A 14,063-nucleotide genomic window follows, 5' to 3' on the forward strand; every position below is an offset into this window, starting at 1 on the left:
GTTTTCATTGCCGTAAAGAGATACTATGGCCCTGGCGACACTTATGAGGGAAAAACATTTCATTGGGGTAGCTTGCATTTTCAGACGTCTAGTCCATTACCATCGTGGGACAGCATGGTGGCATGGAGACAGACATGCGAAGGAGCCGAGAGTCCTACATCCTGAGCAGCTGACAGCAGGAAGTGAACTATGTCACTGGGCATAGCTTGAGCATAGCCCACCCTCACAGTGACACACATCCTCCAACAAAGCCACACCGACTTCAACTCCTGATAGTGCCAGTCCTTATGATTTATGGGGCCAGTTAAATTCAAACTACCACAGATGGCAAAGGTTCAGAGCAGTGAGGAGGCTTTAAGAATTTGTCCTTGGTTAGCAACACAGTAGAGTGGAGCTAGAGTGCCTATCCCAAAACTTCGTCTTGTCAACTAAGCACGTAACATATTTCCATAAAAGCAGGAGGAACTCCTCGGGTTATTTCTTCTTGGAAATGATCAAGGCTGGAAATCCTCGGGACACTGCAGAAGAAGTGGCCATATGGATACCAGTGGCAAAGTGAGCCCTCAGAAGATGCCATCTTTCCTTCTGATACCTTGACCCCAAATTAAGTTCAAACTCAAACCAACCATCTGCTTCTGTAGGAAACATTAAGGCTGTAGTCACCGTAGACCAGAAGCAAGAGCACTCTCATTTGGGGCATTCTGTCATTTCCTTAAGTAAAAGGGCCATGGGGTGCCCTTGTAGTTGTGATAATAGTGTTGAAGAAGCCAGAAGTGTTGGCAGGAGCCCTTTGGAAGACTCTGAAATCATTAATATTATTGATCCAAAGAGGCTGCCATTTGGCATCTGCCATGTTTCTTTCTTTCTTCCTGTTCCACTAACACACAGGATAGCATCACTACCACCTTCATGCAAGTGTAGAATCTGTGCCCAGGGAACCATGTGCCAGTCAGAAAAGGATTCATCAATATCCTTAGAGTCAATTAAATCCTAATGTGATGCAGTTACATAATTCTATAAATACAAGCAAGGGGGGTAAGAAATAACGACGAAAAAGGAAGGGCCACTGTACACAAGCATAGTACGGATGTAAGGTATGGCCATGGGAAGCTTTGCTCTAGTCCTTCTTGTGACTTCAGAACGTGTTATTATTGTTATTCCTTGAAAACTACAGCTCCCAGACTCCTCCTGGATTACCGACACCTGTGCACGTGGGCGTGCCCAGGTGCGGGTCTCCCAGATAACCTTGCGCTTCCCGTTAAAAGCGAGCTTCCACGAGGTCTCGCTCTCTCTCTCACCCCTCTCTTGCTCCCCACCTTTGTGTGTCCAGCACACCCCATCCCTTATCGTGTTTCCCTCTCCCCATTAAAGTGCACCCACGTGGGAGCCGCGTGTCTCGTCTCTTCCTTTTGCGTGTGTCTCGTCTATCCTGTGTTCGTCCACACACCCCACCCCGCCGTTTTTAAAGGAATAATAATTATAAGTCATGTTCCTTGTGGACAAACCCTGACAGTACAGGAGGGACAGCCAATGCTTATCAATCAAGTAGTTGATGGATAAGTGCTGGCCCAGGTTTTACAGCATAACTAGAGCAGGATGTCCAAACAAGCCAGACACCAGGCTCATTCAACTTCGCAATGACACAGGCCATTCCCAAAGACCCTGAAAGGAGACAGAAAGCCCCGCTCTCACTCCCAAGGGCCTAAGGGTCTAAAGAAGCTGAAACAGAAACACTTAATGTCTGGGAGACACAGACCAAGACAAACTGGGCAAGGCTATAGAGATACCAGAGAATGTTGGCTGAATATGTCTGGAAGCAATGAGAACTGGATTTGAATAGAAGGGAATGCTCTTTGGTTAGGTGAAAAAAAGATGGGATCTTGGCTTAGGATAAGCACTTGGGGTCTGGGCATGGTATGAACAGATGGCTAAGTTTATTGTCCTTTCTGGTGGCCCAAACAGGGAAACAAATCACACCAGACCATACCTGGATGTCAACAATCCTTGAACTTGCTCTTTAGAGTTGGTCCCATGCAAGATAGTAGCAGAGGCTGGGAAGAAGATAGGCCATTAGAGCAGAAATTCACCTTCCAGTTGTGGCTGGAATTGGTGTCCTGGCCAGTTTGCTATTTCAGCGGTGGTTTCCACTGAAACTGTGTTTACTGTTTGTGCTCAGGGCTCCCACTGCCGTGTTTTCCCAGAGCGGAGGGCTCAGCTGTGGGAACTAGGTTTCCTTGGCTTTCTGTAAACTGCACCTGCTGAGAGATCCAGTTGTCTCCCTGCCAGAGTGATGAGTGTGGTGCGAGGCACACAAGTAGGCAAGGAGAGAATGAATGGAAATAAAGGAAACAAAACAGCCAGCAAAAGCCCAGCATGCAAGATGACATCAGCAGTGAAAGTCAGCGAGGCAAACACCATCTGGCTCCGGAGGATGGCTCCATCTCCTGGGAATCTGGGCTGCAACTGGGCTCTGGCTTGCTTTCCTATCTGCTGGAGACTGTCCTGGCTGGGGGCAGGTGGGGCGCTCACCTGCAGAGCTCTCCATGAGTGAGGTAAAGCTCGTTTTCATCTTGCCAATTGCATTCGTTCTTCATTCCCACACTTCATCCTTTTGTTAACCCCTCACCTCCTTTCCTTTGCAGGAAGGCCTTTCTCCTGAAAATTTGCTGAGATCTCCTCGTCACCCAGCCTGCCTGCTGTGAGCCTTCTTGCCAGAGCCTCCTCCCCCGGGTGAATCTGCTCTGATGCTCCCTGCTGTCAACATGGCCCATGTCTCCACTGCCCACAGGCATCTCCCCACTTTAGCTGTGCTGCTGCCAACAAGCCAGTTCCATACACACCCTGGCTTGCCCTACATTCGTGTTAAGTGATCTGTGGGCCCACGAATTAGCCACAGTGTTTTGTGCATTGGCATTTATGCTTATGAAGGTCCCTCATCCTAGGATATTTTTCTTTTTGTCCCCATCAGAACTCTCTCACCTACATTCTTACTGATACTTAAGTCAAAGGCAATCATGTCAGCAATGAGTACTCAAGCCTCATGCTGAGGAGAGCACCCATTGGCAAGGCCCCCAGCTGCAGCCCTTCTGGCTTTGTTTATGCCCATGACTCGAAGAGGTTGTTCCCATCAATGACTGAGCACAGCTGGAAACCCCATCTAATGGACAGCACTAGTTCAATGACACCCCAAAACTCCCTTGGAAATGCCCTATGATCTGAGACGTTCCTACTCTAGCCTCCCTTTCCATGTATGTCACTGCGTTGTGGCATGAAGGTTCTTCCTGTCTTTCTTGTTCCCATCTCACCCCAGGACTCTCATCTCACCCAAGTTTTCTGCTTTTATAAAAGATTATCACAGACTGGCAAATTTATAGAGAAAATAAATTTGCATGTGTCCTCCTTAAGGAAACTAGTCTCTACTATAATGACAATGCCCCTAGATTTTGAGGGGAGGTCTTCTTAGGTCCTGTCCATCATCCAACACTGCTGCCCTTAGAGTTTGTTTCCCAGCTTTTGAACTTTGGGACACACGTTCAAACTATCAGCTGCTCCTTGGATGCCTTTCTAGACTAGCATTCCAAGTCAGCATCATCTTGTTCTTGAAGCCTTTTTTTTGAGGGGGGGGGAAACTGGACCTTCTCTCCTTCATACCACCATCTGCCTTGTCTGTGCTTCATGAGAGCACCGCTATGTTTACATTTGTTGTGTGTGCGTGCATGCATGTGCATGCGTGTGCCACAGCACACATGCGGAGACCAGAGAACCACTTCTGGAAGTCTGCTCTCTTCTACGATGTGGTGGGAACTGAGCTCAGTTGTTATCAGGGTTGGCAGCAAGGTAGCAAATGCCTTTGCCCACTAAGCCAGCTTTCTGACCCTGCGTCATTCTAAAAATAAAATGAAAATAAATGCATGTGTGCATAGGTGTGTGCATGCACACATGCCTAGAGTGTGTGCAGAGGTTAGAAGACAGCTTTTGGGAGTTGCCTGTCACTTCCCACTTGGGTTTGCCATGCTGTACCCTTCAGGCTGTGAGCTTTTGGGTGATTGATTCTCTTTTCTGTCTCCCACCTCAGCATCCTAAGTATGGAGATTAGCGATGCGCCACATCGTATCTGCCTTTCACACGGCTTTCAAGCTCCTACCGCGACTCATCAGGTCTGTGTGGCAAACATGTTTACTCGCTGAGCCACCTTTCTGGCCCAGCCTTTACTGTAATTGCCTTTATGACTGCAGATCTCTCAGACTCTAGATCCATGGCATTGAAGAATTCACTGTCTTGTTCATCTTGTTGATGCTGCTGCCTAGTTAAGTGTCTGTCATTCCCCTATGTACGATGACTGCATATGGACTGAGCGAATGATTGGTCTTTTTATTCGCTTATTCTCAATGGCCTACACTGTGTGTCAGGTAGTGGGAACAGAAGGACAGGGAACCAGAATCTCTTGAATGTCTTCAAAGGCTGGCCTGTAGGGTTAGCGTGCAGATAGCTCCATTCTATCTGACAATATGATCCGAGAAATAGGAAACGAAAACCTGAAGGAGGTATGTTTGTTTTCACTGGGTGGTGTCAGAGGGAGCTGGGATAAGGAAGGTTCCCTAGAGAACATTGCCTCGGGGGATCTGTAGTATATATAAGACGGGGAGAGAAAGGTCCTTCTCTTCAGCTAGAGATTGACCTACAAGGACATAGAAGGGCAGTGTGAGGCGGGCTTTACGCTACTTCTATAATGAAAATATTCACATATGAAGAAAAGGTCCCTTCTCTGTTGTTTTAGCTGAAGAAGGCTTTGTTTACTTGATGTTTGTTTACTCTGCCTGATTCCCTAGGGTCTCCATCTGGCTCCATCAGAAAAGGCTTTGCCTTGTTTGTTTTCAGTCTCTCTTTGCTGTCAGTCTCCTTGATTGACTTTCCCAAGTCACATCTGGCAGGCTCAGAGGCCAGGACGGCGCCTGGGAGGCTGCAGGCATTTGGCTGGACCAGTAGAGCCTTCGGTGATTGTCTGCAGCTGACATGTCTCTGGTAGAGGACTCATTGGCGCCTATTAGCAGGGCCCAGAGGGTCCTGCAGACTGTGGGCTGGAGCAGGCATGGGATGAGGCACTGGCATCAGACAGCAATGTGCCATCAGTTACTGTTTAAATAGAGCCCTTGCCTAGAAGGGCTGGAAGGTGGGAGGAGAGAGGAGGGAGAAGAAGCAATATAAGCAGATGGAAGCCCAGCCAGATTGTATGCCTGGGGCTTCTGGGCACACGGAGTGGGGCTAGTGGGTAGCTGGTCTCAGGGGACGGACTGCTGAGGCACACAGTGTCTCCTGAGCAGACAGGCTGCAGGACAAAGGACAAATTCCGGGTGGTCCCAGAGGCTGATCTACAAAACTCTGGCTGGGTGCTCAAGGCCTAGCAGAAGATTTGAAGGCTGCTCCCATAACTTGAGACCTGTTTTCTTGCCCCAGCCCTCCATCGGGCCATAGATAAACTCCCAAATGCAAATTTCATTGCTCTCAAACTTTTCTTCCATCAGAGCATCTTTTAAAAAATAAAGTGTTTTTATTATCTCATGCATATCATGGGGACCAGAAGAGGACATCGGGATCCCCCAGAACTGGAGTTGTAGATGGTTATGGACCTCTGTGGGTGCTGGGAGTAAAATCCAGGTCCTTTGGAAGAGTAGCCATGAAGCCATCTCTCCAGCCCTGACTTCGGTCTGTTTTGAGACAGCATCTATAGCGCGCACAGCTTTCCTGGAGCTCACCATGTAGCCCAGGCTGCTTGCAGGCCGTGTCAATCGTCCTGCTACGGGCTTCCGAGTGAGCCACCATTGAAACAACTGCTCAGACAAGATAAGCTAGGTCTCTCAAAACACGGAAATACAGCACCCTGTGGTGTGTGTATATATGTGTGAGTGTGCGTGTATGAATGTGTGAGAGTATGTGTGTATGCGTGTAAACAGGGTCTCTGTATTGGATCTCAGGCTGCCTGCAGATTGGCAACTTCTGCGTGGCAGAATTGTAGATGTGCACTACCGTGCCCCATTTGATACCCGCTTTCTAAGACTATTTAGTTTTTATTTTTAATTGTGTGTATGAGAATGTATGTGCATGTGAGCGCAGGTGCCCCCAAAGGCCCCGGATGTCAAATTCCCTGGAGCTGGAGTTACAGGTGGCTGGCAAAAGTTGCTGCGTGCAGAACTTAGGTCCCCTATGAGGACAGATGTACTCTGGATTACTGAGCCACTTCTCCAGCCCCCACTCACAGTTTCCATGCTTGCCTCTTACCCCCAGATACCCTGCAGTATAAAGCATCATGTAAACGCCGCACAGACTCATTTCTGTTCTGAAAATGCAAACAGAAGTACGAGCCCACAGGCATAAAGTTCCGCTTTCATGCTCCTCAGACTCACGGTCTCTCAGAAATGACGCGCTCTCATCAGTCTGGCTATCTCCTTATGTTCTCTTAGAGTATGCCATGCTGAAGTGTAAAAACTAGGTATGGCGGTGGCGGTTTGAATGAGAATGTCTCCCCTAGGCTCATGTCTTGAATACTTGATCCCCAGATTGGTGGAGCCGTGTGGGAAGGGTTGGGACGGTGTGTGGCAGGGGTGGGATTTGAGGTTCCAGAACACTCAAACCATTCCCAGTGTAAGCTCAGCTTCCTGGCTGTGGATCTAAATGTGATCTCTTAGCTGCTGCTCCCCTGCCATGGCTGCTGCCATGCTCCCAGCCACGATGGCCAAGGATGCCTAGGCCTCTTGAACTGCAAGCTATAAAACCCTTTTTTAATAAGTAGCCTTGGCCATGGTGTTTTATCACAGCAATAGAAAAGTAACTAAGAGAGTAGGTGTCAGCATTTTGTTCTTGTTCCACAAATATGTGACCATCATACACATTGTCTTCCATGTTACACGATCCAGTCAATAGGAGTTTTAGGTCTGTCTCTGTCAGTCCCTTTGGGTTTGTGACATTTCCTCACTTCTGTGTGCATCGACGTTTGCGTCCTTTCCAAGTGGTGGCATTGTCACAATGACACACGGCCCGTCCTTGTTTCTCAAACTGGTTGTAAGTGCAACACCCGCTGCTGTCTCTCAGTCATGTTCCAAAGAAATGAAGGGTTGAAGGATATGTGCACTTTATAGAATACTAGCGAATGGCCCTCAAAATTAGCACACTGATTTATCTTCGTACTCACAGTGTGGAGAAGATGCTCCCAGCTGGCCTGTCCAAATCCCTGCCCATCTGTTGCTATCTTGATGTGTTCTGTAGCGGAACTGTAGCAGTGTAAACAATCACTTCTGCAGTCCCTAACAGTGGCCTTGTGATGCGTTTCTTATTGAAACGATACAAAGGAAACATCCAGACCTTGGTTCTGAGCAAGCTCCAGGTTTTCCTGATGTGAAGGAGGGAAGTGACTGGAGCCGGGTCCCCTTCTTTGCTAGACCACCTGGTGTTATGAGGTGACAGACGCAGGTGACAGACCAGCATGCTAAAGACGACAGGGCAGACAGACAGAAAGAACTTTGATTATTAGTGGCAAAACCTATTGTTAGTGGCAACAAGACTGAGCCAGAAGGTGCCTACTCTGGACAGCTCATTAGAACTGAAAAAATAAGTCCTTACTGTGGAACTCCTCCTGGCTGGGCATCTGTAACATGGCTGAATGAAAACTTAAGGTTAGTTGGATTTCAGTACCAGGTATCCACATCTGCTTTAACCTTGTTTTTTATATGCTATGGTAATGATATAATAAAATGGTAATGTAAGCAATTATTTCCCTGTCAAGTTTGTATGCATTATCTATGAGACTTACAAAAGTTCTAGCAGCAAACTCTTCATTTTCAAAATGAGAAAACCAGACATCAAAATGCAAAGGATTCTGACCCAGTTCTGGTTGCTTCCATGCCCGAGCATCATGGTTCCTGCTTAATACGATAAGAACAATGTGGTCAATAGTCAAGTAGCCTGGGGTGTTTGCAAATGCACAATGTGAATATAAATTTGGGTTTCATTTTTCTCCAAACATAAGCACTGTGAATAATGTCCCACAGGTTGTGTTTCTGAATAAGCAAAATGACCCAAGGCCTGAGTATAAGGACATGCCATTGTGGTCAGTACCTGGAGTGTAAGGACATGCCGTGGTCAGTATCAGGAGTATCAAGGACATGCCATTGTGGTCAGTACCCGGAGTGTAAGGACATGCCATTGTGGTCAGTACCCGGAGTGTAAGGACATCCTGTGGTCAGTACCAGGAGTGTAAGGGCATCCTGTGGTCAGTACCCGGAGTGTAAGGGCATCCTGTGGTCAGTACCAGGAGTGTAAGGACATCCTGTGGTCAGTACCAGGAGTGTAAACGGAGACTCCTTTGTCTTACTTTCAGAGTACTTCCTGGTATTCTGACCCCTGGCCTCCGCCCCTCCTGAGCCCTTTAGTCAGTTATACTCGTAGGTCTCTCTGGTTTCCCCTTGGGGCCCTTTCATCATCTCCCCTAATACAATCTTGAAAAAAATTTAAAAAGATACTCTCAGAATGTGTGTTTATGTTTCTGGTTAACTTTGAGAAGCTTCATAAGGAGATTGGAGACTAACCCAGTGGTAAATGCTGAACGAAGCCAGCTTGAGCCCTTACACCAGAGAGGGAAGTGATCTCCCGTTCCTATGGCCTCTGAGCAAACATCCCACGAGTTTAAACCAAAGCTTTGTATTGGGATTGCTGGAGACCATTGTATTTCATAGTGGGTTTTCAGTTGTAACATCAGCCCACTTCAGTCAACTGTAAGCAAAATGGAGTTCACGGCTAATGCTATCTGAGTCCAGGAGAGCCAGGGCCAGCTCATTTCCATTAGCTCTGTGTGACTCTATAGGACTTGGTTTTGAAGAGAAGTTTTTCCCACGTGGCGTGAAATGATGGGTTCCATGTTCCTGAAATAAGGACTCCCCCGGGCAACTCTTGTAGGGGGGAGCAGTGGATCCCCCAGCTTTGATAGATTGATCCTGGGGAAGAGTTGGGCTAACTTTGATCATATGCCAATTTCTGAACCAATTCCCCAAGATAGGCAAATCCATTGATTTATTTAAGATACTTTAATTGTATAAGCTTGGATCACAGTCTCTTTTCCGTGGCTTGGTTGCTTGTAGGAGCTCACCCCTATCAAAACCACATGGTGTAGATTTGCTGTGGGAATGAGTTTTTTTGAGTAAGGGATAGACAAAAACAGTAGGTGTCCATGAAATGATTTGAAGACAGTACCTCGGTCCCGAACCTTTTGAGGGAAGGACCTGGCTTACAGGATCGTCACTATGGTTCGCTAGGCAGGCAGAGGCTCAACATGCTTGGCATGGACATGAACCACAGTGGCAGTTCTGGACTTACCACACCTTTTCCTGGAAAAGACACAGCATCCTTTACTGTAGGATGCAAGGGGTTCGCTCTCCAAAGCCATCCTTTAGAATAGCCACTGGATGGGACAAAGGAGATGATGTCCCAAATCCAGCTTTTAGACAAGACGGTTCTTTCTGCCTAGTGACATCAGCAACCTTAGGAACTCTCTGGCCCTCTCCACTGTAGCCCGAATGTCCTGGTGTCCTGCGTAACAGCACAAGGCTGTCCAGGCACAGGCCTTGCCTCAGCGCACTGTCCCGCGGATGCATCTGTTCGCCCGTGTTTGTTCCTGTGTGTGCGTCTGTGTGCTACATGCATGCGTGGCTGTCATCCTCGGGGTAAAGGAAGATAACTGGAACCCTGCCACTTACACAACCGCTCCTCATGCTTAAGCATCATTTGCTTTTAAACAAGCAAATTTCTTGGGAGAGGAGTACTGTTGGCATCCCAACTTACAGCTGGTAAGGGTAAGCTTGTGGGGCAGGCTCTTTTGTGAGAACCTCGGCGCCTCTGACTCAGGTCTAGGAACCAGGCACTGGGACTCTGGACAGTGGTTACATCTCATTCATATCATAGCTGTTTCTCACCAGGTTCTCATGGAAATAAACTTTAAGTTGCCTTCCAGTTTCCAGTCAAACTGTTAAATAGAACTGTAAGTGGCAATATTTAGGGTAGACGGGAGAATCAAGGTGGGTGAGAATCAAGCCTAATATCTGGGCTTAACATGAGGTGCAGATAAAGAAATCGCTAGAATAGAAATAATGAAATTCTAAGCTTAGGAGATTCTAGATTTGGAGGAGAGTGTGACCAGGAAGTTATTTAGGGTTTGGCTGATAGAAATCCTGGTGAAGGTGTCAGGTTGGAGCTGACCTGAGCTCACCCGGATGGCATACAGGTAAACGGCATCCGGAGGCATCCAGCTGCTGGAGATGCTTGCATTTGGAATGTTTACAGGCCGCTTCTCCAGTGGCAGTGTAATGCAGTGTTTGTAGCTGGGTGTAAGGTGCCAACCAGCTGAGATGTGAACTCCAGTTCTACAGTCCAGTTGCACAGCTGTAACCCTCACACCTGCCACACCTCAGTTTCCTCACCCAAGAGTAGGAGATACTAGAGTCTCCAACTTTTGTGGCCGATTTTGGCAAGAAGATTACTTATGATGTTGGCAATAGAGCTAGGCAGAAGGAAAACGCGGTGTAGTTAGCAACTTCTATTATTTCTCTGTTGAGAAAGGAAACCACACAGATCTTGGGCAATGGCTTTCTTGTTTAATAGATTCAAAGACAGATTGCCCCCTTTCCACAGTGAGGACCCTGAGGGTTCTAGAGCCACGGCAGTGTTCTGTACCTCGATGCCACGGGCCAGGTTCCACCTTTTCCTCGCTAACTTGGTCAGCAGAGCACCAGATTGGGAAGCAACTCTGAGGGCACTGAAGAGTCTCTTGAGTTTAGGATTTTTTTATCTGAAGCTTAAAGGGTATTAGGCACAGGGTGGGCCAGCTTCCTTCTGCAACGATAAGCCCTCCTCATCCCCACCTCCAACGGCTGCTGAGCTCTGGCTTAGAACTGGACGTGATACTGGGCATGCTGGCATGCGGTTATTAGTGGCACATTTAAGAGGAGGGAACGCGTCTCAATGGTCCAGGTTCAAGAACCAAGTCAAGTCTACTTTTTGAAAGTCCAGCAAAGTGACTTCTCCTTCCAAGACAGGCTGCCTTCAGAGGACACCAGGCGTGTCTGAGGTCTGATGAGGGAGGGAGGACAGTGTGTTCTTAGCGGCCAGCTGGCACCCGACAATGCAGCTCAGACTCTAGGCTCAGAACCACAGCGAGGCCAGGCCTACATCCTCACCATCTGAGCCATCTTAGAGCTGCCCTCAACTGTGTACGGCACACAAGCCTTTTCAGATCCCTGTCCATCATTCTGCCTGTAAGAGTGAGAGAGGGCTGTGTGGGTAAAAGGTTTTAGGACTACATCTCTGCTACTGGGTCAGACCCTCATGGGTAAGATACTCCTTGACCATTTGATACTAATAACTGGAGTAATTTGAGATGAGATGATGAGGGGAAAGTGAAAAATATGTTTTTTTTTTCTCCTTCCCTTCTCTCCTGTACAATAGAGCGAATCCTGTTTAGAGAACACATCGGTACCCCGAGGGGTTGGTTACTGTCATATCAAATCTTTCTCCCACCCTCAGCGACCTAGCTGGGCCACAGAACAACACAAAGAAATAGCAGGAACTTCGGGGCTATGAGGTGATCTGATTATTTTAGTCAAACACTTGTGTGACTTTAGCGTTTCTGTGCTCCAAGGTGGCAACAGATCTCTGATTCTCTCCAGAGAATTATTTTATAGTTATATCAATAATAGTTGCAGGCTTCGAATACGGATTAGCAATCCTCTCATATAAGCAGCACCCTCCTACGTGTGACTGTGGCTAGGAACCTCAGCCTGCCGCTCTGTCAGTCCTTGGGAACCAAAGTCAAAAATCCAGGTCCAGATGGATAATTTATTTTATTTTTTCAGATTCCACATAAAACCAAGCCGATTGCTCATGAAAGTGTGTTTTAACTACATCCACTGACCTTTCAAAATCCCCTAGTTCCAAGACATGTTTAATTCTTTAATGTATATGAGCTCCCATTCAACTACGATATTGTCTAGATAAGATCAGGGATTGATTTTTAGATAAATTCTGCATTGCCCCCCTCCCCAGAAGAGACAAGAATGTTTATTTTTGTTTAGCCCCAACTTCCACAATCTCCACATTTTCTCTTGCAGACTTCTACTGTGATGGTGTCTTTGTACCAGCTGGATGCAAATTTCCCTTCAGTGCCTCCAGCTGTCTGGGGAAGCACGGTGGGGTAGCTATGTTTCCGGCCAGACTACCTAGGCAGGAATACTAAGAGCCCACATCTGTAGAATGAAGATAGCAATAACATCTATCTGACTGGGTTGTTGTAATACTGATTGCTATATCTCAAACATTTAATTTGCTGCCTTGTGTATAGTAAGATCTTTGGATGTTAGGTAACATCTTATCTTGTTCATGGTACCTATAAACGCTGCTCCCTGAGGGAGGAGGAATTTATCATTCTGTTGGGCAAAGCCAGTCTGACTTCTCCTTTCTACCCTGTAATTGTCCTGACAGGCAGAGTATATGTTGAAAGAAGAGGGACCATGTCAGCTGGGTACTGACGTAGGGAGTACCTCTCCTCTCCAGCACTGCCTTCCTCTTTCAGAAGAATCTACTGAACATCACAATGTGCCGGGCCCTGCTCTAGGCCCTGATTGGATAGCAATCAACGAGATAACTCAGGGCTTTTCTGTCTTAAGCTTGCAGCACCGAGACATCCCAAAGTCCAGCATCCTATGAGGTTTCTCATCAGTTGAATCTCTTTCAGTACAACACATCGGAATGATGATTCTTCAATCCCCTAGTAACCATAAGACACTGAGGCGCCCTGTGACTCACAGGGAGAGCACGGTAGTCTCCTAGCTCTGGTGATACGCAGAGACCACTACATGTGAACACTATTTTGAAAGAAGATAATCCACATAACAGAGAGCTGCAGTTTTCTTAAGTATTTAGGTTAAATGACCTGTTCTGAACCACACTGAGACCCCCAACCCTTCCTTTATTTGTTTTTACTTTTTGTTGTTGTTTCAAATAGTGTTGCATGTATCCAGGGTGGGCCTTGAACTCTGTGTAGTTTGTACTCCTGTTCCTCCCACTGTCTCCTGAAAGCTGGGAATACACAAACATGTGGAATTGTACCTGCTGTATGCAGTGCTGGGGATTGCATCCAGGGCTTTGTGCATCTAGGCAAGCACCCAACCAACTGAGCCCCAGCCCTTCAAACCCTTCGACTGAGACAGCTTAGTTGCAGTGTTGGGTTTCATTTTAGTTTTATGTTTTCTAAGTCACTGGGTTGTAAGATTCTTTGGGAAGTAATCTTGGCAAAGTACTCCCCTGCCAAGGAGCCTCCTGCTAGCGGCTACTCTTCCAACTATCATTACTAATGGCTAATGCGTGCTGCGTGTCCCACTGGTGATGCTGCCTGACCGCTGTCAGTCTCAAGGCAGGAGGGACTGGTCAGGACCCTGCACTTGAGATCTGCCCAAGCCTTCCCTGGCCCTGGTTTGGAGGCTGTTCTCTGACCCTCAAAGGAAAGTGTTCAGGGAAACCTGGTCCTACCCCCCACTCCTCACAGTCTCTCAGCTTCTTTGAAATGGACCTGCTGGGGTGGAGCTCCCTAAGATTTTTCTGGTACTAATACTTCTAGGACTCTTGGACTGTAACCTGGGAAAAGTTGGAGAGTGGTCCTGGTTTGGCCTGATAGAATCCATTTGCTAAGAAGAAGAAAAAAAAAAAAAGCCAGGAATATCAGTGTTTTGATGTAGGTTTGTACGTGCACACCATGTACATACATGCCCCATGTGTACCTATGTATCAATACATGCATGGATGCATACTGATGGCAGCATCCTGTCTGCCCTAATGTCTGGTTCACACACACACACACACACACACACACACACATGCACATATACACACATACACACACCGTCTACACAAGGCACAGTGGCTCTCACTGGAGGACAAGGAGAAAAGAAGAAAACATGGGAAAGGGACACGAGCGGTAGGGAAAGAAAATTTATTTCCAAGCTTTTAAGAGAATATTACAAATAACA

Source organism: Alexandromys fortis, unplaced genomic scaffold (assembly GCF_014885135.2).
Source record: "Alexandromys fortis isolate MF-2015 unplaced genomic scaffold, M_Fortis_MF-2015_v1.1 scaffold_220, whole genome shotgun sequence".
Taxonomy (NCBI): domain Eukaryota; kingdom Metazoa; phylum Chordata; class Mammalia; order Rodentia; family Cricetidae; genus Alexandromys; species Alexandromys fortis.